At 46.6% G+C, this 23,288-nt stretch overlaps 1 long non-coding RNA gene across 3 annotated transcripts in view; it reads right to left on the reverse strand.

Annotated features, from left to right (window-relative positions):
• Positions 1 to 477: 477 nt before the first annotated feature.
• Positions 478 to 23,288, reverse strand: part of LOC141584888 (uncharacterized) — a 44,362-nt gene continuing 21,551 nt past the window's right edge. Inside the window, exons 4-5 of one of the 3 annotated variants that reach the window (XR_012518165.1) lie at positions 21,613 to 21,806; positions 478 to 10,605 (exon numbers count right to left, since the gene is read on the reverse strand). This is a non-coding gene — a long non-coding RNA (uncharacterized LOC141584888). Of the gene's footprint in view, positions 21,807 to 23,288 lie in introns of all 3 variants that reach the window. The other 2 variants (XR_012518164.1, XR_012518163.1) reach the window with 2 other exon arrangements.

Below are 23,288 nucleotides of genomic sequence, written 5' to 3' on the forward strand. Positions count from 1 at the left end.
ACACAGTATCTCAGAACAGAACCAGGACTCAAGCTCAGTCTAGGCAACAGACCTGAGCCCCTGGCCTGTGGGACGACCACCACCCCAGTCAGTCGTAGAGTGCCTGCTATGCCATATGTGCATGTATGCCCACTCACACAGGTCAGCTTACTAAGAGAAGCGCCTCAACTCCTCGGTGACCTGGTGACTCCAGGAGCATGGCCTTTCTGCAGAAAATCTGGGGGTAGGGGGTGGAATGCCACCCCAGGGCCTGGAAAAAGGCCCATGGGATCTGAGAGGAGTGGCCCAACCCAGATGGAGGCCTGGGGGGGAGGGGAGGCCTCTGGACAATGGCTCCTGCCATGGGCAGGAAGGACTGGCAGAGAAGCTACTGACCAAGTCACCCAGCTCCTTGGTTGCCTTTTCTGTGATATGGAGGAGGGCTGGCACACCCCTCCTCTTGGGGTGGCTGTGAAAACAGTACTCAGTGAGGTAATTAACGAAAAATTTCTAGCCAGGTCCTGTGTGTGCACGCACACACACACACACACACACATTTTTGTTCAACTTTATTGAGATATAATTTCTATACAACCAAATGCACCCATTTTTAACAGCTTTATTGAGATATGATTTATGTACCATAAAATTCACCCACATGACATGCACAACTCTGTGGTTTTTAGTATACTGACATAGTTATGCAATCATCACTCAATCTATTTCATTACCCCTCGCCACCAAAAAGTCAAACCTATTAGCAGTCTCTCCCTAGGTCTTCCAACTGCCCCACCACCCAGCCCTAATCAACCACTAATCTACTCTCTGCCTCAATAGATTTGCTAATTATGGGCAATATTTTTTGTATCTGGCTTCTTTCACTTAACATAATGCTTTCAAGGTTCATTGGTGTTCTAGCACACATTGGCATTGTCACACTGTATGAATATAGCACATTTTATTTAGCCGTTCATTCCTTGAGTTGTTTCCATGTTTCGGCTACCATGAAGAATGCTATTATGAACATATACGTGCAAGTTTTTGGATGAACATATATTTTCATTTGTCTTGGTTATAATACCTAGGAGTAGAATTTATTTCTGGTTCATGTGGTAACTCTGAGTGACCTTTTGAGAAACTGTCAGACAGTTTTCCAAAGCAGCTGTGTCATTTTCCATTCTCACCAGAAATGTATGAAGGTTTCAATTTCTCCACATTCTCACCAACACTTGTTATTATTAGTCTTTTTAATTATTCTTGCCCTAATAAATGTGAAGTGGTATTCCCTTGTGGTTTTGATTTGCATTTCCCTAATGGCTAATGATGTTAAGCATCTTACCATGTGCTTATTGGCCATTTATGTATCTTCTTTGGAGAAATGTCTATTGAGATACTTTGCTCATTTTAAAACTGGATTATTGTTTTGCCACTACTAAGTTGTAATGGTTCTTTATATATTCTAGACATAAGTCCTTTATCAGTTACATGATTTGCAGGTATGTTTCTCCATTTTGTCAGTTGTCCTTTCACTTAATATTATTTGAAGTTTTGAGCTTTCAGAAAATCTAATTTATCTGTTTTTTGTCATTTGTGCTCTTGGTTTCATACCTAAGATACTGGGGTAGGCAACATCTATATTTTACTTCTATATTTTCTTCTAAGAGCTTTACAGTTTTGGCTCTCACATTTAGGTATGATTCTTTTTTAGTTAATTTTTGTGTAAAATGCAAGAAAGAAATCCAACTTCATTCTTTCGAATGGGGAATGGGGATATCTAGTTGTTCCAACCCCTTTTTTTAATTATTATTTTATTGAGACAGAGTCTCTCTCTGTCTCCCAGGCTGGAATGCAGTGGTGCAGTCTCATCTCACTGCAACCTCTGCCACCCGGGTTCAAGCAATTCTTGTGCCTCAGCCTCCCAAGTAGCTGGGACTACGGGCGCACACCACCATGCCTGGCTAATTTTTTTGTGTTTTTAGTAGCAACAGAGTTTCACCATGTTGGCCAGGCTGGTTTCAAACTCCTGACCTCAGGTGATCAGCCTGCCTTGGCTTCCCAAAGTGCTGTGATTATGTATGGTGAGCCACCATACCTGGCCAGTTTTTAAGATTACAATTTGATGAATTTTAACAAATGCATATACCCACAAAAACCATATCTCATTTCCTCATCTCAAAAAGTCTCCTGTGCCAAATTCCAGTCCATCCTCCAACCCCAGCCCTCAGCTACCAGAAACCTACTTGTTCACTATAGATTAGATTTGCCTTTTCTGGAAGTTCATATAAATGGAATCACACAGTATGTACTGTCTAGCATCTGTCATTACATTTTTTATCATTTAATCCTCCTGCATTAGAGTTCTCTAAAGAAACAGAGCTAGAACCAACAGGGTGTGTGTTCGTGTGTGTGTGTGTGAAGGGGATTTATTTTAAGAAACAGGCTCACACAAATCCAAAATCTGCATCGGGGGAGGATATGCAGAGTTGAGAAGAGTTTGGAAGACAGGGAAGAGTTGATATTGTAGCCCGAGTTCAAAGGCAGTCTGCTAGCCAAATTCTTCCTTGGGGGAGATCAGTCATTTTTCTATTAAGGCCTTCAATTGATTGGATGTGGCCCACCCACGTTATGAAGAAGCTTTTCCTCAAAGCCTACTGATTTAAATGTTCATCTCACCTTAAAAAGTACCTTTACAGCAGCATCCAAGCTAGTGTTTGACCAAATATCTGGATACCATGGCCTAGCCAAGTTGAAACATAAAATTAACCATCACACCTCTCCTCAGCCCCATAAGGTGAGCATTATTATTTCTATGTTGCAGATGAGGAAACTGAGGCTCAGAGAGGGTAAGCGATGGGTCCTGTGCTCATAAGTTGAGACTCAAACCAGTGTTGTTTCCATATCCTCATGGTCACCTCTCCCTGGTTCTCAAACATTAGTAGACCAGGAAGGATTTGTGATGTCCATCTATGACATATCTTGTTAGACCCAAAGACCCTCCTGGGGTTCACATCCTGGGCTTCCTCCTTCTCTTGTCATGGGACACAAAGGAGGAGGTTTCTTGGCCCAGTGCCCGTCAGCCCCAGAGCCCCCACCATCTGGTCCACTTGCTGTTTGTTTGTTTGTTTGTTTGTTTGTTTGTTTGTGATGGAGTCTCTCTCTGTTGCCCAGGCTGGAGTGCAATGGCATGATCTCAGCTCACTGCAACCTCTGCCTACCAGGCTCAAGCCAATTCTCCTTTCTCAGCCTTCCAAGTAGCTGGAACTGCAGGAACACACCACCACACACAGTTAATTTTTGTATTCTTAGTAGAGACAGGGTTTCACCATATTGGTCAGGCTGGTCTCGAACCCCCGACCTCAAGTGATCTGCCTACCTTAGCCCCCAAAAGTACTGGGATTCGAGGCATGAGCCACTGTGCCCAGCCTGTGGTCCACTTTGCTTTGTACCTAGCTGGCCTCTTCCTTCTTCAGGCCCACTAGACCTGCATTGCTACATGGTCCTCACCGCACCCGCCTCCTCACTCCCAGTCACAAAGAGAAGCAGGAGTCTCTCCACTCCCGCTGCAGGTGACCAGTGCTTCTTCCCAGACTCTGATGTGCTCTCTCTCTTTCTTTCTTTCCCAGTGGAGAGCATCTTCTCCCCTTATTCATCCCAGCTTCCTGCTTGACTGTCATCCCATTGTCCTTTCTATAATTCTCCTGAAAAACAAAATCTCTAGATTATTTTTTCTTCAAGCTCAGAGACCTGGGAAGGAGCAAGTATAACTGAAGTTGCTCACTCATTTTTTTTTTTTCAGATCCAGCCTGAAAAGGAAGCATCCAGAAGGTTCCAAAAGTTTTCAGAGTTCAATGAAAATTGTCAGGCCCTCTAGGAGACTCTTTGAGTAATAAAAGGAAGCAGATCCCCTCACCCCCATTTAGGAAATAAAACCTGTGGCAAGACCAGCCCTCAGATCCTCCAATCTGACCCTAAGTCTTAGTTCAGGTACCAGATCATATGCAATTCACATTTCATGTAATCTGGATACATGTAACGTCTTGGTCTTTCATCCAAAGAGCCAGCTCTTAAAGTGTTAGAAAAGACTGAGGTGTCTTAGCCTAGGTTTACCCACAGCAGAGCTCAAGGCAGGTAGTTTATTTGAGAAGTGACTACTGAAAATGGAAGAGAGGGCACGGAGTGTGAAATGGGGAGGAAAAGAAATCCAGTACAAGGATGTGTTGTAGAGCTGATCATCTGAGGGGCCTTGTCCAGGCGGAGCATTTACTCACCAGCCAGTGACCCTCATTGATCCAGGGTGGCTCCCCTGACATTAACTCCCCGACACTTACAGTTGATCGTGAGTCAGAGGACTCCCACAAGCATCTCTGAAAGGGGCATCAGAGAGGTCTTGGACAGGAGGCAAGAGGTGTGTGCTACGGCTTCAGGGAAGTACTGTCTAATTACACCTGCAGAAAGCTGCTCAAAGCCTGTGTGAAACTGGCCATGCAACCATGGCTCCAGTGAGAACTGAGGCCAGGAGGATTTTTAAGTCATGTCCAAGAAGTGACGAATACAGGGAAGGGGTTGAAAGGAGGATGTATCTCAGCAGAAGGAACACAAGTGAAAAAACTGAGACTCCTTAACTTCACTGGAGATGTAACTCATTTGTCAACGAAGCACAAACTCATCACAGCCCACTGAATGAAAGAGGGAATGGTCTCCACCTAGCAGTCACACTATTCTTGCAATTCTGTGTTCAGTCCTTGCTACAGGACTCGAGGTGGGATGTAGACAACATGGACAGTGTTCAAACACATAAATGGATACACATATGAGACAATAGAGGGAACTGGGGCTGTTCACCAACAAAAGGAAAGACGTGAGTGTGCAGGGTTGTCTTTTCAAAGTTTGAAGGGCACTTCTAAATCATCCTCACAAAACTAGTCCCATCTCCCTCCTCTACCCAAGATGTGGTTTCTGCCTTCTGTACATCCCCTTCTATGTACTACCACTGCCCCCAAAGCCCCACCTAGTTGCTCAAACCAGAAACATGGACACCTCCTTGATTCCTCTCTTAGTCACCAAGTCCTGTCCACTTCTTCTGAATCATTGACTCTCTTGCACTTTCCCCTCCACTACTGCTTCTGCTCTAGTTTGGGGCACTTTCTCTCTACCTGAACCACTTCAATCGCTCTCTGCAGCTCCTCCTGCCACCCCTCAACCCATTCTCCAGAAGGCCAGAGTCAGCTATATCCACTACCCTACCTTGAGCCTCCATGGACTCACGACTGACCCCAACACATAGTCTACATCCTTACCATCACCAACAAGATCCTGCCTTCAGGGACACCAAGGACAGATGTGCAGGTGGTTCCCTGTGCAAGGGGCCAGCCAAGGTGAGGGGTTGAGGATTGAACTTTGTTCTGCCCAACACTTTCCAAGTAGTGCCTTTCTCCAGTCTGCAAAAGGGTGCCTCCACTAGTCAACCTGAGTTGTCTCCACCTGCAGGAAGTACTCCCTCCTTTAATTGTTGGATGAACACCCATTCATGTGAAAGGAGAAACAAGGTGTGTAAGCTAAGATCATCAGTGCAAGTCCTAACCCTGCTATTTGCTGGTTGTGTGACCTTTGGCAAGTTATCTCAAATCTCTGAGTATCAATCTTTGTTTGCAACATGTGGCTAATGATGGCAAACCTGGGGCCGTAGTTGTGAGAAGGAAATGATGTTATATACAAAGTACTCTTAGCACCATGCCTGGCACATAGTAGGTGATTAATAGTTGGTGATTATTAGTAGTAATATTGCTGTTGTCTGAAATTCATGTCAGAAATACATGAACTCTAGCATGTCCTCACCCCACTCCATATTGAGCCCCTCCATGGCAGGGCCCTCATATTCCTTAACAACCCCACCTCCCTGATCCTCTGATCTTACCTTTCCTGCTTAATGATTCATCCCCTCTTTTGATGTCCATGTGTGGTCAGGTGCTTCCACCCTGAACAAGAGGCATGATAGTAAGAGCTCAGTAAACATTTGCTGTCTGGATGAATGAATGAAGGAAGCCCAAGAATAACTTCCAAGGACAGCCTGGTATGTGTCCAGGGTCTTAGGATCTCCCCACTCCCTGGCTCCAGCTCAAGAGCGGAACCCCAGATGCTCAGAGTCCAGGCAATAGCAGGTAGGGGAAACCACTACACTGGCTATTGGACAATTCAGACAGTGTACAGTAGCTCGTTGGATAAAGCATGGACTTTGCAGAGTTCCTAGCTCAGCCAGGTGACTTTGGGTGGACCAATTTCCTCTCCAATCTGTCTCTTCATCTGTAAAACAACAATGATGACAATAACAATGATGGCTACACTCTCTTCACGGAAATTTGTCAGGATTGAGTGAAGTATTTCATGTAATCAACTTGAAGCACAGAAGATACAAATGGGTTTTTTTTTTTTCTTTTCTGTATCTGTACAGATAGGCCTTATGGTGTTGCGGTAACAGCCCCCAAATCTCAGTGGCTTACCAGCACACAGGCTAATTTCTTGCTCACACTCCATGTCCATCACAGATTAGGTGGGAGCTCTGCCTGTGTCATTCTTACTTAGTAACCCAGGCTGGTGGAGCAGCTATCGCCTCCCATATTGCTGGTTGCAATGGCAGAAGAAAGAGTGTTCTAGAATGCTTTGTTTCTGCAACTACACGCTGATACACATTAATTCAGCTCCCAATTCATTGGTCAGAATAACCACACGACCCCATCTAAAAGTAAGGGGACCAGGAAGCACAATTCTACCATGTGTCCCCAAAATGGAGAGTCAGAAATAATTGGTGACTGTGCTAATGATCACCAAAGTCATTCATTAGTCTTGGTTTCTTTATCAGCAAGATGGCCATCACTCTTTCTGCCCAGTATTTAACTGGAAGTTGGGGGTGATCTCTGAGTTCATGCAAGCTGCTGAGGTTGAACTCTCCCAAGGCCCTAAAGTCAAATCTTCTCTTCTAAAGCTTCCTAGATCTCTGCAGAGCTGAGGCTGCAAGGCTTGGAGACAGAACAGTGAGGTCTCTGACAGGGACAGGGAAGTGTGCCACCATCATTTTCCTGCTTTCAGCCCCGTGGAGGTTGAGCTGGAAACTTTATAGGCCTCCTGTTTCCAGGGTTCACCAGATGTTAACAATGAACACAATGGTAAAGCCATGTTCCAGAGCCCTGTGGCCTACATCAAGTGTTCGCTTATAACTACTCGATGCTTTCGCCCCTGCCTATGTGGTCCGGTGGCTAATATGAAACCTCATTTGGAAATAACTCTAAAAGTCCAAATGCCATGCCCACCATGAGCATGAGAGCTCTCTCTGGGACAAAGGGAGAATGAGACGAGGAAAAGGGAGCCCCAGTTTTCAGACTTTTTGGAAGGGCTCCCCCACGAGCTCCAGCCTTGTCTTACAGGGATCAGTGGCTCAGGTCCTGAGGTTATAGGGTCAGTTCAGCCTTCAAAATGCCATTTTGTGTTCAAAGTCTGAGACTCTTCACTCTGGGCAGGGCATGAAGCTGTGACTGAAGCCCTAAAATCTTCCCACAAGCCTCTTCCCAGGCTGGCCGTTTCCCCATCAGCAAGCCTTTGGTATAAGGCTCCAGGTCTCTGGGGGACCTGGTAACAGAGAGGAATAAGCTGGAATCCACAATGGACTCCAGAAGTCCTTGATATGTGAGGTAGAATTAGGGTAGTTCAAAAAAACCTTTGGACCACCCTAGAGGGTCTCGAGCCAGAGACAGGGATCTTCCCAGGGACCCAGATGGAGCCTCTGAAGGCCCTGCCTTCTTTCATCTTCCACTTCTCCCTCTATTGTCCGGTCTAACTGCTCTCTTCCCAAGGCTTCTGCTGACTCTCTGCTGATCCTACCACAGACTTGAGCCACACACAGACATGCCCTTCATTCATTCATTCATTCATTTAACAAACACTTATTAAATGCCAACTGTATACCCAGTACCATGCTGGGCCCTGGAGCCTCATCTGTAACAGTGAACAGAGAAGATGCCTCTATCCTCACAGTGCTTTTAGTCTAATGATAGAGAAGACCTTACAATCACAACCAATCCAATTTATTTTTCTTTCTTTAATTAGACAAAGTCTTGTTCTGCTGTCCAGATTGCAGTGCAGTGGCATGATCATGGTTTGCTGCAGCCTTGACCTCCTGGCTCAATCTATCCTCCCTGCTTGGCCTCCTAATGTGCTGGTATTACAGGCATGAGCCACTGGGCCCGGCCCCAATTGCAAAAATAATAATAGATAAAGCATTTGAACCCACATTTCACCAAGGAAAAACATATGGATGGCAAATAGGAAAATGAAAAGATGCTCACCATCAGTAATCATTAGGGAAATGCACATTGAAACCGCAATGAGCTAAGGGAGCACATCCATTGTAACAGCTGCAGTTAAAAAACTGACCATCCCAAGTGTTGGCAAGGAAGTGGCTGAAGTGAGATCCTCATACATTGCTGGAGGGAGTGTAAAATGGTACAACCACTTTGGAAAACAGTTCATCAGTTTTTTAAAACATCAGCATACACCAACCACATATGACCCAGCCATTCTACTCCTAGGTATTTACTCAAGAAAAATCAAAACATATAGCCATATGAAAAGATTTATACTCAGATATTTATTGCAGCTTTATTAATAATCACCAAAAGCTGGAATCACCCCAAATTCCATCAACAGTGAATAGATATAAAAATCGTGCTATATCCAGAGAACGAAATACTACTCTGTAGTGAAAAGGAACTACTGACACACACAACAGCATGAATGAATCTCAAAATAATTATGCCGAGTGAAAGAAGCCAAACCCTGTATATATTATAGAATATTTTAGTTATATAAAATTCTAGAAAATGCCAACCAGAAATTAGATCTAGGGTGGAGAGGGTCAGCAGGAGGGAGGGAAGGATTACAAGGAGTCATGAGCTAACCTTCTAGGGAAGATGAATATGTTCATTATCTTGATTATGGTGATGTTTTAATGAGTGAATACATTAGATTGATGCAAAAGCAATTGGCATTTTTTGCCATTACTTTTAATATATGTCAAAACTCCTCACATTTTAGATTCTAAGTATGTGCAAGTCAGTGATGCTATTTTTGAAATTACAACTGCACAATGAATCATTTAATTACAGGTAAGATTAAAGAGCTGCAAACTGAGTGTTCTGGACACTCAGAATCTACAACTGAAGCAGCCAGCGTTGCCTGGGGACTAAGAGCCACACCCCAGAAAGCAATGCTCAGGTTGAGATAGGAAAGATGGGTTGGAAATGGTGGGGCAGGAGGGTGAGGGAGGAGGATGTTGAGGGAGGAAAAAAAAATCCTGGCCGAGGAAACTAAGTGTATCAGAGTCCTGGGGAGTGGGGAGGCAGCATAGTGAACCAGAGGGGCTTGGAGAAGCCGGAGAGGACCAAGGAAATGCTTGGCACATCAAGCGTTTTTCTCTCTCATCGAGATGTTCAGTGGTCTCAGGCAAAGGCCCAGGCAATAGAGGCTTCCCATGGAGCCCTCTACCTCTTCACTGCTCCAGCTGGGGCCAGGCTAATCAGATTATGGGGCCCCCCACTGTCTTCTCAGGGGATCCCCCATGCCTACCAGGGAATCAAGGTCAATACAGGCTCCATACTCCCCTGAGCCCTGCACCTACCCCAGGCTTGCTGAGGGCCTCCAGAGGACAGCTTCTGTCCCTCCTACCACAGGTCAGATCTGCAGCCTGACCTGGCCATTCCTCCAGTGCCGGGAGGATCATTGCCTTGCCTTCATTCAGGAGCCAGATTGCCTGGGCTGGAATCCCAGCTCCACCATTCACCAGCTGTGGCAACCTCCCTGGGCCTCCATTTTCTCACATGTAAAATGGGATTCACTGGACTGTTATGGATTAAATGAGTTGACATCTATAAAGCACTTAGAAGAACACCTTATTTCTTTGGTTATGTATAAAATTAAATTCCATCCAGCCTAATAAATATCAGGAACAGCTCTGGGTGGAGAAGTGATGTGTCAGGGAAGAGTTGTCTCAGGTCTAATAGATGGAGGGTAACCCATCTGGGAGCAGACAACAGCGGAAGCTGCTTGCCTGGCCTCTCTGGGTTTAAGGGCAAGGATGTCTCTTCTAGCTTGTACACAGCTTACAATCCAGTTCAGGTGAGTGTGGCATCAAAAGTCATCAGGGCTCCTCCTGTGTGGTCAAGAGTTTCCTGTTGAGGAAACTCCTGTTGAGTCCTCTGGCTGGCACAGGCTTCTTGATCCCCCAGAAGTATGCTTTTGTCAGCCGTGTCTGTGCCTTTGCTTTGGGATGCTGGGACTACAGAGCAATAGATTTTCTCTGTCTCACCTTCTGTTTTCTTCTTTGTTCTTCCCCATCTCAAAAGGGAAGGAACAAAATGTCTCTGCTAAGGGGTAGCTTTTTCTGTCCAAGCTGAATCAGGTGACCTCCCAATTCATGGGGAACAGCCAGTCCCGCCATCTTGGGGACTCACAATTGTGTAATATATGCCATCCCAGTTGATCCTCAACAACCTGTAGAGCTGGCAGAGCTTGGCCTGTGCCACAGATGCAGAAACTGAGGCTCAGAGGGCCAAGGGCACTTGTGCTTGGCCAGGAAACCTGTTGTAAAGAATCACCGTCAACCCTATGACCTGTTACACATGCACTGTCTTTGTAATTTACAAAGCATCTTCACATCCAGTTTCCTGAAGAAGCATCACAAAACCTCTGCAGAGTAAAATAGGGCAGCTATTATTATTCCTCATTTATAGATGGGAAAACAAAGGCTTGGAAGATCAAAAATATTTACATTGTTCCATGGCTAGCAGGTTCGGTTAAATTCAGCAAGCATTTATTGAGCACCTACTGTATGTCAGCCCCTGTCCTAGGTCATAAGCAACTAAAGAGAAGCAGAAATGGCCCCCCACTCTTGAGGAGCTGATTTTTGAGACAATATGGTAGATGCCTTCAGGATGGGTGATCACAGGGCTCCGAGGCAGCTCACAGAGAAGTGGGTATTAGGGAGGCTTCTTGAAAGAGGTGACATCTGAGCTGAGTCTTAAACGATGAATAGGAATTGGCCAGGTAAGTAAAGATGAGACGGACATTTGGAGTGAAGAGACAAGGCTGGGGCTAAGCACATAGTACGAGTCCAAGGCATGTATGCAAAAGCCACAGGTAGTTGATTCTCACATAATAGGCACTTTGAAGCCAGGTCTCCTGCTACCGCCTGATCCACTGTAACAAGCAGGAGAATGACCTGAGTGTGTGTGTGTGTGTGTCTGTGTGTGTGTGTGTGTGTGTGTGTGTGTTAGGCAGGCAGTTGTAACAGCATCATACATTTAGAAGATCCCAATAGTCAGAGTACGGTCTATAAAATTTGAAGACCTGGGTTTAAATCCTCCATTACTTTTAGCAATTAGACCTTGGGAACATTACAAAATGTCCCTGTGCCTCAGTTTTTCCATCTATAAGTGGGGATAGTGAAAGTGCCCATTTCATGGAGTTTCTGGGAGGACAGTATTAGGCAATATCTGAAAAGTTCCTTCTAACAGTGCGTGGCATATGGTGAGCTCTCAGTGAACATCGGCTGTTATAACTTAGTCGATGCAGACAGCGCCCTCTAAACCCATTCCTCCAGAAAGTTTGGAGAATCTGAGCTTGGGAAGCACCACAAATCCACTGGGCTCAGGATGCTGTCCCTCATGTTTGGTCCACAAATAAACCAAGAGCAAGGTATGACCTCAGACTGGAAAGCGACCTTGAAGGGAGAGGCCACAGAGAAGCAGAGGTTCAGAGGGAGGAAAGTACAGGCTGGCCATAGGAGGTAGCAAGTCTAGAAGTCTTTATTTCAGGAACATAAAGCCCTTTATCTAAGGGTTATCATGTGAAAGGAGGCAAGGTTTCTGCATTTGACTGGGTCCAGAAGGCAGAGGATGAAACGTGCTAATGGACAGAAGTTTCAGCATCAGTCAGAGCGATAGAATGAGCTGCCTCTAAGGCAGTCAGCTCCCCATCACTCATCATTCCTGTCTTCGGGGGTTTCCATCTATCTTACCCTGCACTGGGTGGCTGTGATCACCTCTGAAGTTCTGATGAGCCCCTGGGCTCTGTGATGTGACGGCACCAGAAATTCACAAGACGGGAAGATGGGGAGGAGAAAAACATGAATTCCAGGAAATGAGGCTGAAGAAAGAGGTAGGGGACTCCCTGCAGTTGGGCCAGTAAGTTTTATCCCTTTGAATTAGGAATTGTCCATTCCAGAAATGTAAAGAATGACCGATAGTCCCATCAGTCATTTTCACTTTAGTATAAATTGGACACACTGATCATTTTCTCCATGACAGCTGCCTGATGATAGAGGAGGACAGGCAATACCAAATGAAGAGAAAGAAGGGCATGGAAAGTAAAGTGGGAAGGGCTCAGAGACAAACTTCATTCATCTCAATTTTGCCAGAGAGTATCCCTGATCACACTAAGAAGAGAGAAAAATAAATGCTCAGTGGCAAACTTTTGCCATTATTTATTCATTTTAGCACCCAACTATTAGGTATCAGCTATATACCCATGTTGTATGCAGGACACTGGGGATACTAGATGTGACCAGACATAGGTCTGGCCCTCTGGGGTGCCCAGGCTAGCAGAAGATGGGCTTGGAAACCCTGATCATAAGCCAGCATGACCAGTATCATGACAGAAGGATTTGCTGAAGCAGTGGACGGCCTCTCCCAACAGAAGGATTTGCTGAAGCAGTGGACAGCCTCTCCCGAAAGAAGGATTTGCTGAAGCAGTGGATGGCCTCTCCCATCAGCCACAACCCAGGACTTTTTTTGAGAGCCACCTCCACCCCAGGAGTAATAGATCAACATGACACCAAAATAGACAGGCAAAGAGAAGCCCAAAGCATTTGAGTTACCTCTTTGGGAAGATGCAGAGTAGCCCCTGTCTCCAGAACTGGGCACCTTCTCCCAAATACAAGCACATTCCCTGGGGCAGGTTTCTGGAACATCCTCCAGCCGACACTAGCCTCCCTCTCAGTGGGCCAGCCAGCCAGCTGCCCTCCTTCTCTCCTCTGCTCCCTTTCCAGGGCAAGGAAGACAGACGATGACTGTCGCAGTAAGGGCCTGTCTGGGGCTCTGAGTCGGGGTGGGTAATTGGACTCTGAAAGAAGCCATCTGCTTTGGGCCCCTTGGGTCTCAGGCAGGCTGGGGCAGTGCAGCTGACCACGCAGTCAGCTCTCACCATGGAGTCCCTACGTGCAAAGGGTTTCAATGTCTCTGGCCATGAAGAGGCCTGGCTTCCTCCCCAGCAGCAGGGCCTTCGGTGAGGGGCTGTGGCTCAGTTGGGTCTTCATTTCTTTGTCAGATTGCTCTAGTTCTTGGGGCCCTGGGGTAGAGCTGCAAGGATGAGGCCAGGAGGGGTGGGGAGGGGTAGGCAAAGGTTACCAGGGGCAACCGTGACACTGCAGAGTTGGGAGAGAACCACGCCAGCACCACGTGGGACCTTCCTCTTTCCAGAAGGGCCAACTGAGGCCCAGAAAAAGGGAGGGACTGGGGTCCTACAGTCCTTGTAAAGACAGCATCTTTAAAGCTCAGTCTCATCCCTTGCTGGGAACAGCGGGGAGAGATGGCAGTGGACAGGCTGAGCAGCCAAGCCCGTGGCTCATAAGGAAAAGCTACAGCATGTTGACTCCTACCCCGCCACACACAGAATTCTATCTTGACCTTGTCTCACCTTGGCAATCTCTACAGTTGTTATTATTACCTCCAGTGTACAGAGGAGGAGACTGGAACACAGAGAAGTTAGGTAACTTGCCCAAGGCCACACAGCTATCAAATAGCTTTGCACTCAGGTCTGTCTGAATTCACAGCCCGATTTTTCCCCATGCAAGAGGCAGTGTGGAGTAATGGTAAGCACACAGGTGCCTGGCAGGGACTGCTGTCTGGGTTGAAACCCCAGCTCCGTCAAGTGCAGGCTGTATGAACATGGGGAAATTGATTTTCTGAGTCTTCCCTGTCCATATTTGAAAAATGGGGATTGTAGTACCCAACTCATGGTGTTGTTGTGAAGATTCAATGAGTTGAACTGTCTAAAGCAGGTGTCCCCAAATTATGGCCCGTGGGCCACATGCGGCCCCCTGAGGCCATTTGTCCGGTCCCCCGCTGCACTTCAGGAAGGGGCACCTCTTTCATCGGTGGTCAGTGAGAGGAGCACAGTATGTGACGGCCCTCCAACGGTCTGAGGGACAGTGAACTGGTCCCCTGTGTAAAAAGTTTGGGGACGCCTAGTCTAAAGGGTTTGGAGCTGCACCCAGAACAGGGTAAGCCCTTGGTAAATGTTGGCTACTGTTATTACTACCGTCTGTTTTCAGCACAACAGCCAGGGGAATCCTTTGAAAACATAAGTCTGGTCACTTCACTCCAGTGTCTCAAACTCCCCAATGGCTTCCCCTCCACCAGAACAAAGCCTCAAGTCCTAACGTGGCCTCTGTCACCTCCCTAGTGTTATCTTCCCTGACTACCCACAGCCAAGACAAGCCAGGCAGGCTCCTGCCACAGGGCCTTTGCACCTGCTCTTCCCTCTGCCTGAAAGCTTCCTTCCTCAGATATTAACATGGCTCCACCCCCCAGCACCTGTTCCAATGTCGTCTCCCTGAGACCTACTCTGACTCCCTCTTCAAAATTGTCACTGACACCCACTTCCCAGCTTGATTTTCTGTCTAGCACTCATTGCCAGCAGACACACTAAATAGTCTGCTTATTTAGTTAGTTATTACTATAGTGATGGTTTGTCATTTTCTCCTGTCACTAGGAAACAGCCCATGAAGGCAGAGCTGTCTGTCCTGCTCTCTGCTCTGATCCCAGCACTGGAACATTGCCTGGCACAATGTCCATCCCCAGGAAGCATGAGCTGAAGAAATGCGTGAATGAGTGACTCTATTCATCTGCTCCTCCAAGTGAAACCCAATATCCAATGTCCAGCTGGGCATCCAGGAGATGCTTGTCAAAAACAGTCCAGCAGGAGGAAGGAGGGGCATTTGCCAAACACAGACCAGGCTCTAGAAGAAAAGCCAATCCAGACTTCACACACTCATTCATTCACAGACTCACGCTGGGACACACCCGCTGTGCCAGGCTGTTTTAGGTCCTAAGGATCTTACCCTCTGGAGCAGAGAGGGGTGGGGTGGGACTCATGATCCCTGCCCTTATGGACTTCAGACCTTGTGAGCAAGAGGGATATTGCCCAGCTCTGTGTATTACACATCGGTAACACTCCTGTTTCACAGATGAGGAAACAGGTGTCTTGGCTGCTAAGCAGTAGAGCCACGTCTAGAACCAGCTGTATCTAAGCTCCTAAGCTCCTCCCTCCTCCCCCGAATGAGAGTCCCTGGTGTGGGTGCTGGGAGGAGGGCAAGGCCAGCATCAGGGAGATGGCACAGGCCAAGGTGCTGACATAGAACATGGAAAGTCATCTTAAGATGGAGCAGAAGGAAGTGAAGGCAGAGGGAAGGAGGACGCCAGTGGCAGAGCCTGCAGGTGATGGCTTTAGCTTTCTTCTGCAGGCACCGGGGAGCCAGCAAATGTCTGCGAGTGCAGGAAGCCTTAAAGAGCTGCCTGAGGCTTGCGTGGGAAAATGAGGAAGAAGCAGAACCCTGTGGGAAGGAGGAGGCCTGGCCCCAGGTCATCATATGGTTTAGAAAAGAAGTAGGGAGCAGTGTCAGGAAGACGAGAGAACGCCTCTCAGGGCTACCAAAGCCTGCACGCCCTGCCTCCCCAAATCCAGCACCTAGGTCCCGCCACTGTCACCACCAACCCCAAGAGAAAGGCTGAAGGGGGCACTAAGGGAGATAAAACCAAGGGGACGACAGCTCACAGAGAAGATCTGCGAGGTTGTCTGCTAAACCTGCTCCTCCCAAGCCAGAGCCCAGGCCTAAAAAGGACCCTGCCAAGAAGGGAGAGAAAAAGCTCAAAGGGAAGATGGGAGAAGCTGACGGCAAGGAGGAGAAGTGGCCTGCAGAAAATGCAGCTGCCCAAACAGAGCAGGCACAGAAGGCTGAAGGCACAGGGGATGCCGAGTGGAGTATGTACGTTTGGGGTAACGGTCTACCTCTGATGACTGCACAGTTGGAAATATTATTTTTTTATCGAATTTTATAAAAATGCAGAATTTCGTTCTACCTTTTTGTAAGCTAGGTTGTCAGCACTCAGAACACTTCATTGTTTTGGAGGGACAGAGCATATGTCACTAACAGAATGTCCCCGAAGCTGGCTCGATGTGGGAAAAACATGTTTCCCTTCCAGTTTTGGGAGACTTCCTCTCGGCTCCTGGGGGAAAGGATTCCCTGACTTTGACATACGAAGCCACCTTGGCACAAAAGCCTTGTCGTGTGGAAAAACGAAAAATCGTTTTTCTGTTCTCTTCTCCCTTTCCACCTCTAGCATAGACTTAACTCCCGTGAACCCAGACCCCTGCTGGGATTTGACCCCCCAGTCATTGCTTACTAGCATGCCGGGCAACCTGGGCTTTCCAGGGATGCCACTGAGATGGCACCCCTCAAAGGAGCAGTGGCTTCATTTCTACATTGAGGTTCTTCAGATAAATTCTGCCATTTTCTTTCACTTCCCCAAAGTCAGGGTCAGCTCGTGAAACGTTGTTAAACCACAAGTTAAATGTGAAATGTTAACCCTCACTCTAAATGTTCCCTGTTCAGAGCATCAGATGAAGACTTCATCCGGTCTCATAGTGGCTTTCTGATCTTGGTGACCCATTGAAGAAGGGGATTTGAATGTTATTGTATACTGTAAATGACTGTCTGCCCATATCCTGCCTGAAATATGATGACTGTTTCTGGAAAGTATTTTTAATCAGGATGGACACAGTTTGGCTTTGGTAAAACGGGTACTAAGCGCGGGGTGGGGAAGGCTACAAGGAGAGGCAGGTGCAGGAGCCTTAGAGAGAAAAGAGCGAGGGGACGGGTGGCAAATGGAGCCTGGAAGGGTGAGACCCTGGCTTCAAACGGTGTCCCTAAGGCAATGCCTCAGACAAAAGCCAGAAATCACAAAATGTTTCTCCCCAGTCATTCTGTCCTAAGCCAAAGACAGTGGGATTGAGAACAGATGCAGACTGACATTTGTGAAGTGCCACGGATCCACTAAGGACTGAACCAGGTGGCGTGGGTGTCATCTCCTTTGAGTCTGGCCTCCGCCCTGTGCAGAAAGTACTTTTTTTCTTTTTTACAACTATTTATTTATTTACTTATTTATTTATTGAGACAGAGTCTCACTCTGTCACCCAGGCTAGAGTGCAGTGGCATGATCTCAGCTCACTGCAACCTCTGCCTCCCAGGTTCAAGCTCAACCTACTGAGTAGCGGGGATTACAGGCATGCACCACCACACCCGACTAACTATTGTATTTTAGTAGAGACAGGGTTTCACCTTGTTTGCCAGGCTCGTCTCGAACTCCTGGCCTCAAGTCATCCAACCGCCTCAGCTTCTCAAAGTGCTGGGATTACAGGCATGTGCCACTGTGCCCAGCCAGGAAGGCACTTTTTTACAACTTTTAGGGTAATATTTCAATTTCATAAAAATCTACCCACTTCAAGTTTACAATGCAATTATTTTTAGTAAATTTGCCAAGTTGTGTAACTATCATCATCAATCAGTTTTAGAACATTTCATCACCTCAATAAGATTCTCTCTGGCCCATTTATGTCAATCCGTGTTCCCACCCCATGCCTGTTCCCAGGAAACCACTAATCTAATTTCCATCTCTGTCATATAGAAATAAGAGTCTATACCATGTGGTCTTTTGAGTCTGGCCTCTTTCACGCAGGATAATGCTTTTGAGGCCCATCCGAGTTCTAGTGTGTATCAGTCATTCATTTCTTTTTATGGCTGAGTAGTATTCCATTGTATGACTAGATCACATTTTGTTTAGCCATTCACGCGTAGATGTACACTTATGCTGTTTTCAGTTTGGGGCTGTTAGGAATGACATGGTTTGGATATTTGTGCCCACCCAAATCTCATGTTGAATTGTAATCGCCAACGCTGGAGGTGAGCCTGGTAGGAGGTTTGGGTCATGGTGGTGGATCCCCTGTGGCTTGGTACTCTCTTTGGGATAGTGAGTGAGACCTGGTCATTTAAAAGTGTGTGGCATCCTCCCCCCACCTCTCTCTTGTGCCTGCTTTCACCAGGTAAAGTGCCTGCTCCTGCTTCACCTTCCTCCATGAGTAAAAGCTCCCTGAGGACTCCCCAGAAATAGATGCCGTCATGCTTCCTGTACAGCCTACAGAACTGTCAGCCAATGAAACTTCTTTTCTTTTTAAATTGCCCCGTCTCAGGTATTTCTTTATTGCAACACAAGAACGGCCTAATACAATGAATAATGCTGCTACAGAGACTTGTGTGTGCAAATTTTCGTGTGGGTGCATGTTTTCATTTCTCTCTGATAGGTGTCTAGGAGTTAGAATGCTGGATCATGGGGAAAGTTTACCTTTAACTTTTTAAGAAATGTGCTGAAGGTATTCTTATCGCCATTTTTCATACAAGGACACTGAAGCTCAGATAGGTCAAGTGACTTGCCCTGTGACACAGGGTCACAGTCAAGTGAGGGAAGTCGATTGACCATAACACAAATCACGGTCTGTATAAGGCACTGAAGAGCCCATGAGTCCCTTGGTAGGCCCTGCTTTCAAAAGGCATCTAACCTGTGGACCTATCTGCTGTCACGTGCTTGATATTCCAGCATCAGCACATCTGCCTGTTGAGTTACGTATTGCTTCCCTTTGTACACTGCAGGATGAATTCTCTGGCTGTGGTGACATGTTCATTCCCAAACACCTTTCTGTAAATAATCTCCAGCCAACAAGTCTTTGGCCTGAGAAGGGAGGACAAAGGGGAAGCAAAAGGGGTGGGACCGGGCACGGCAGCTCACACCTGTAGTCCCAGCACTTTGGGAGGCCGAGGCGTGCAAATCACAAGGTCAGGAGTTCAAGACCAGCCTGGCCAACATGGTGAAACCCCGTCTCTATGAAAAATACAAAAAATTAGCTAGGTGTAGTGGCAGGTGCCTGTAATCCCAGCTACTCGGGAGGCTGAGGCAGAAGAATCGCTTGAACCCAGGAGGCAGAGGTTGCAGTGAGCTGAGATTGTGCCACTGCCCTTCAGCCCAGATAATAGAGTGAGACTCTGTCTCAAAAAAAAAAAAAGAAAGAAAGAAAGAAAGAAAAGAAGAGGTGGAAAGAAGGCCTGGAGAAGAGACAAAGATGCTCTTCTTTGTCACTGCTACATGTGTGCAGGCTGGTCCTACCCTGGTCTGTGTTCAGAGCTCTTCAATTCACATTCAGAGTGTTCACCCTGGGCCAGGCCCTTTGCCTAGCACAGGAAGGAAGGCAGGGCAAATCAGACCTGGTCCCTCCTCTTAGCTCAGAGCCCATTAAGGCAGGTGGCTTCATCACGCATCCCATCAACAGCCAGTGTATGGGACTGATGGATTTTAATTACATGAAGTGCTGTATGGGGTGCTGTATTGGGGGTGGGGGACCAAGTACCCCCGAAGCCAGAGCAGGGAGGGCCAAATTCCTGCCAGGGAGATGGGAAATTCTTCCCGGATGCAGTGGCACTGAATGGAGCCTTGGAGGATACTTGTGATTCCCCACAAGAAAGGGCTTTCCAGGAAGAGGGTTCTGTATGAGCAAAGGCGTGTGAGTTGGGTGGGAAGCGGAGTTTGAAATGGACCTTTGGGCACCTCTTTTGGCCTAGAGATTGAAGACCTAGATCAGCGCTTGCAAAACTGAAATGCCAACATGGAGGAAACTTCTGATTATTCACAAATTATTCACAGGGTAGTCCTACGGCTTAAGCACGCAAGTGATTTGTCCTCTGAAAGGCCAACAGATGAGTGAATCAGGCCAGATGGGAGACGTAATGACCTGGGCCACCTGCATCTTGTCTAAATCACCGGCCACTATTCGACCAGAGCCAGTTTTTACTCTGTGGGCATGCAGGCCCAATATTTAATCTTTGATTTTTCAAAAGAAACTAAAAAATCCAAACATTTATGTGAAATATCCAGATTTTGCAGTGCCATAAATGCATTTCAATTGTTTTTAACTCATCTATGGGCCAGCCTTTGCCAAGGGCCACCAGTCTGCAATCTCTGGCGGATGTGCATCAGTCAGATTCAAGCCCGGCTCTCCAACCCCTCTCTTGCCCTTTGATAAAGGGCGTGCCCCAGGGCTGCCCGTCCAGCCTGAATCTTCCTCCTGCTCAAAGGGGATTGGCTGGTGGCGAGGACCAATCAGAACACAGGAGCTAGGAAGGGGCGGGAGCTCATGACAAAGCAGAGGGCAGGTGAGCCAATAGTCATCCAACCCCATCAGCAGCCAGTGTATGGGATTGACGGATTTTAATTACATCTCATTCTAATCCTTAACATTTATCTAAAAAGTGACGGGGGCGGGCATGAGGGCGGGTCACGAGCGTGCTCAGCCCCAGGATGTGTGTCTAATTAGAAGTTTTCTCCCTCTTGATCACCTAAAGTCAAATTCATTTACTCTGCTCGAATTGAGGGTTTAATTGGATTCTTGTTTTTCCTCCTCCTTCCCTCTCCCCCATCTCCGTGGGTCTCTCTCTGTGCAGGAAGCAGGCCACAGCATCTCATTAGGAGGGAGAGCATCCCTGGGCAGACTCGCGTTTATGACTCTTCACGCCAGCCTGCAGCCGCATCCTTGGTCCCAGGTAGCTAGGATTATCGAGGCCGTCATGATTTAGGGCCTTGCTATGATGTCTGATGGGCACCAAGCGTGGGCCCAGAAAAGCTGGGCCTCTTGGCCCAGGCAGAGCCCTCCCTCCTAGGCTGGCAGGGCGCCCCCTGCCTCTCCCTGCTAGGTCAAGAGGTCCCCAGTCCTTTCAATACGTTCTGCTGCTGAATGGACTTAATAATCCGATTCTGGGAGAAAAGTGGTGGAGAACAGCAATTAAAGACTGACCCAGCTACATCTAGGGGTGTGTGGAGTCACTAAAACCACTAATTCTTTTGCCACATAATAAGGTTTGTTCCCTTTTTTTTGGTCACCCTGGTCTCCCCTTGTCAATTAAGGCCAAGCACAGCAGGGGTTGGTTACAGGAGGGTGAACAAGCCTGGAGGCAGCTGATCGCCCACAGGAAAAGTTTCCTCCTCTAGATCAGACACTCTGGGGATGCTGGGGAGGGAAACAAGAGGGGGCACAGGCCCAGGTCAGAAGGTGTAGGCTCAAGTCCTGGCCCATGGGCTAAAGACGTGTAATGCAGAAGAGAACTGGCTTGGAATCCAACACAGTTCTATACATGCTCTGTGACCCTGGGACTATGACCCAACCATTCTGACCATCAGTTTCGTCATCTGTAACACAGGGTTAATATGAGGTTGCTATGAAGAGACAATATGCCTGACATGTGGTAAGAACCCAACACACACCAGAGAGCAAAGTGCTGTATTATGTTTAAGCCCCTAGTAAGGCATTTGGCATACAGTAAGTGTTCAATAAAGAATAATCTCTATTATTATTATCATTATCATTATCATTATCATTATTATGTGACCTCAAGCAATTTGAGGCTCTCTTGGCCTCAGGCTTTCTTACCTGTAAAATGTGGACAGAAGCTGTCCCTGCCTGTCTCTTACAGTTGTTTGAGCAGTAAGTGAGTTAATTCACATTTAGAGAACAGGATTTGGCTCAGAATTAAGGCTTCCTGTGTGTGAGTCAGCAACGATTATTCTGGTAGCTTTCTGATCTTGAGCAAGTTGCTTACCTTCTTTAGACCTTAGTTCTGTCTTCTGAAAAAAAGAAGAAAAAAAAGATTTAAAAATAACACCATCTGTTGTGTCTACCTCACAGGGTTGTTGTGATAATTAAATGAGATAGTGTTGATAAGAACGTTCCGTGATCTGTAAATGCTCTACAAGTATTAACTGTTAGTATCATGCCATTAAAAGGTAATTAGTTGGTAAATAAAGAGAAAGAATCAAGCATTTGTCCCATCTTTCCTATTCAAACTGTACTACTGGGTACCGAAATTGCAGATGAGGGGTTATTTCTCCTTTTAGAAGTATTCCAGCTAATAAATGAGGAAGGGATGATGGAATTGGAACCTCAGCATTTTGGAACCCCTAATGGATTAATGGATCTAAGTTGTGAGCATCCGCACTTGCTGACATCCCCAAGCTGGAGACAGCAGGCATTATGTGCCTCCCGATGGAGACACGTAGCTCTGTGAGGCTGTATGACTGAAAACGCCTAACCTGAATCTGATCAAGTCTCAAAAACTAATTGTCAACATACAAGAAATACAGAAGACAGAGGAATGAAGCTACCATGGGGATGCAATCAGTAAAGTCCACACTGTGGGAAAACACAGGTCGGGCATCTGCTTTCTTCAACAAGGAAAATTTTTAAAAGAGAAAAACAGGGATTACAGATTGAAAAAAACTTAGACATATCAATCAACTTCATTTAGATCCCAATTCAAACAAACTAAAAAATAAATAAATAAAATTAAGACATGTATAAAGCAACTGGAAATGTGAACGGTCACTGGACATTGATCATATTAAGGACTTATTGTTCATTTTTAGTGAGATGCTTGTATTATGGTTATGTAAAAACAGTATAAACATATACTGAAATAAACATGGGTAGAATTTATGATATACAGGGTTTGCTTCAAAATATGGTGTGGTGGGTGAGGATAAAAATGCAACAAGATTGATACTTGTTGAAGCTGGGTAAAAGCTGCAGGGGGTATCATTATAATACTCTCTATTTTGTATAAGTTTGCAATTTTCAACAATGGGAGCTCTGTGGGGACAGGGAGTTCATTCTCTCTTGTTCACAGCTGTTCCCATATAGTAAATGCTCAATAAGTATTTGTTGGATGAACGAAGCAGTCTGTGTGTTTGACATCCTTCCTGACATCCCCTTCCCGCTCCAGGGAGAGAGCTTATCTTAGAAACTGATGGGAAAGAGCAGGGAAGCACCCTGGCTGAGGCTCTGGTTGCAGCCTTGACCTTATAACCCAACCTCCCCCCATCACCCTGGATCTCTTTCAGCCTTTTCCCCCAGGAAAAGTGTATTAGTCCATTCTCACACTACTATAAAGAACTACTTGAGACTGAGTAATTTATGAAGAAAAGATGTTTAATTGACTTACTGTTCTGCAGGCTGTACAGAAAGCATGGCTGGGAGGCCGCAGGAAACTTACAATCATGGTGGAGGGCAAAGGGGAAGCAAACATGTCTTAGCATGGCAGAGCAGGAGAG

This window comes from Saimiri boliviensis, chromosome 6 (genome assembly GCF_048565385.1).
Source record: "Saimiri boliviensis isolate mSaiBol1 chromosome 6, mSaiBol1.pri, whole genome shotgun sequence".
Taxonomy (NCBI): domain Eukaryota; kingdom Metazoa; phylum Chordata; class Mammalia; order Primates; family Cebidae; genus Saimiri; species Saimiri boliviensis.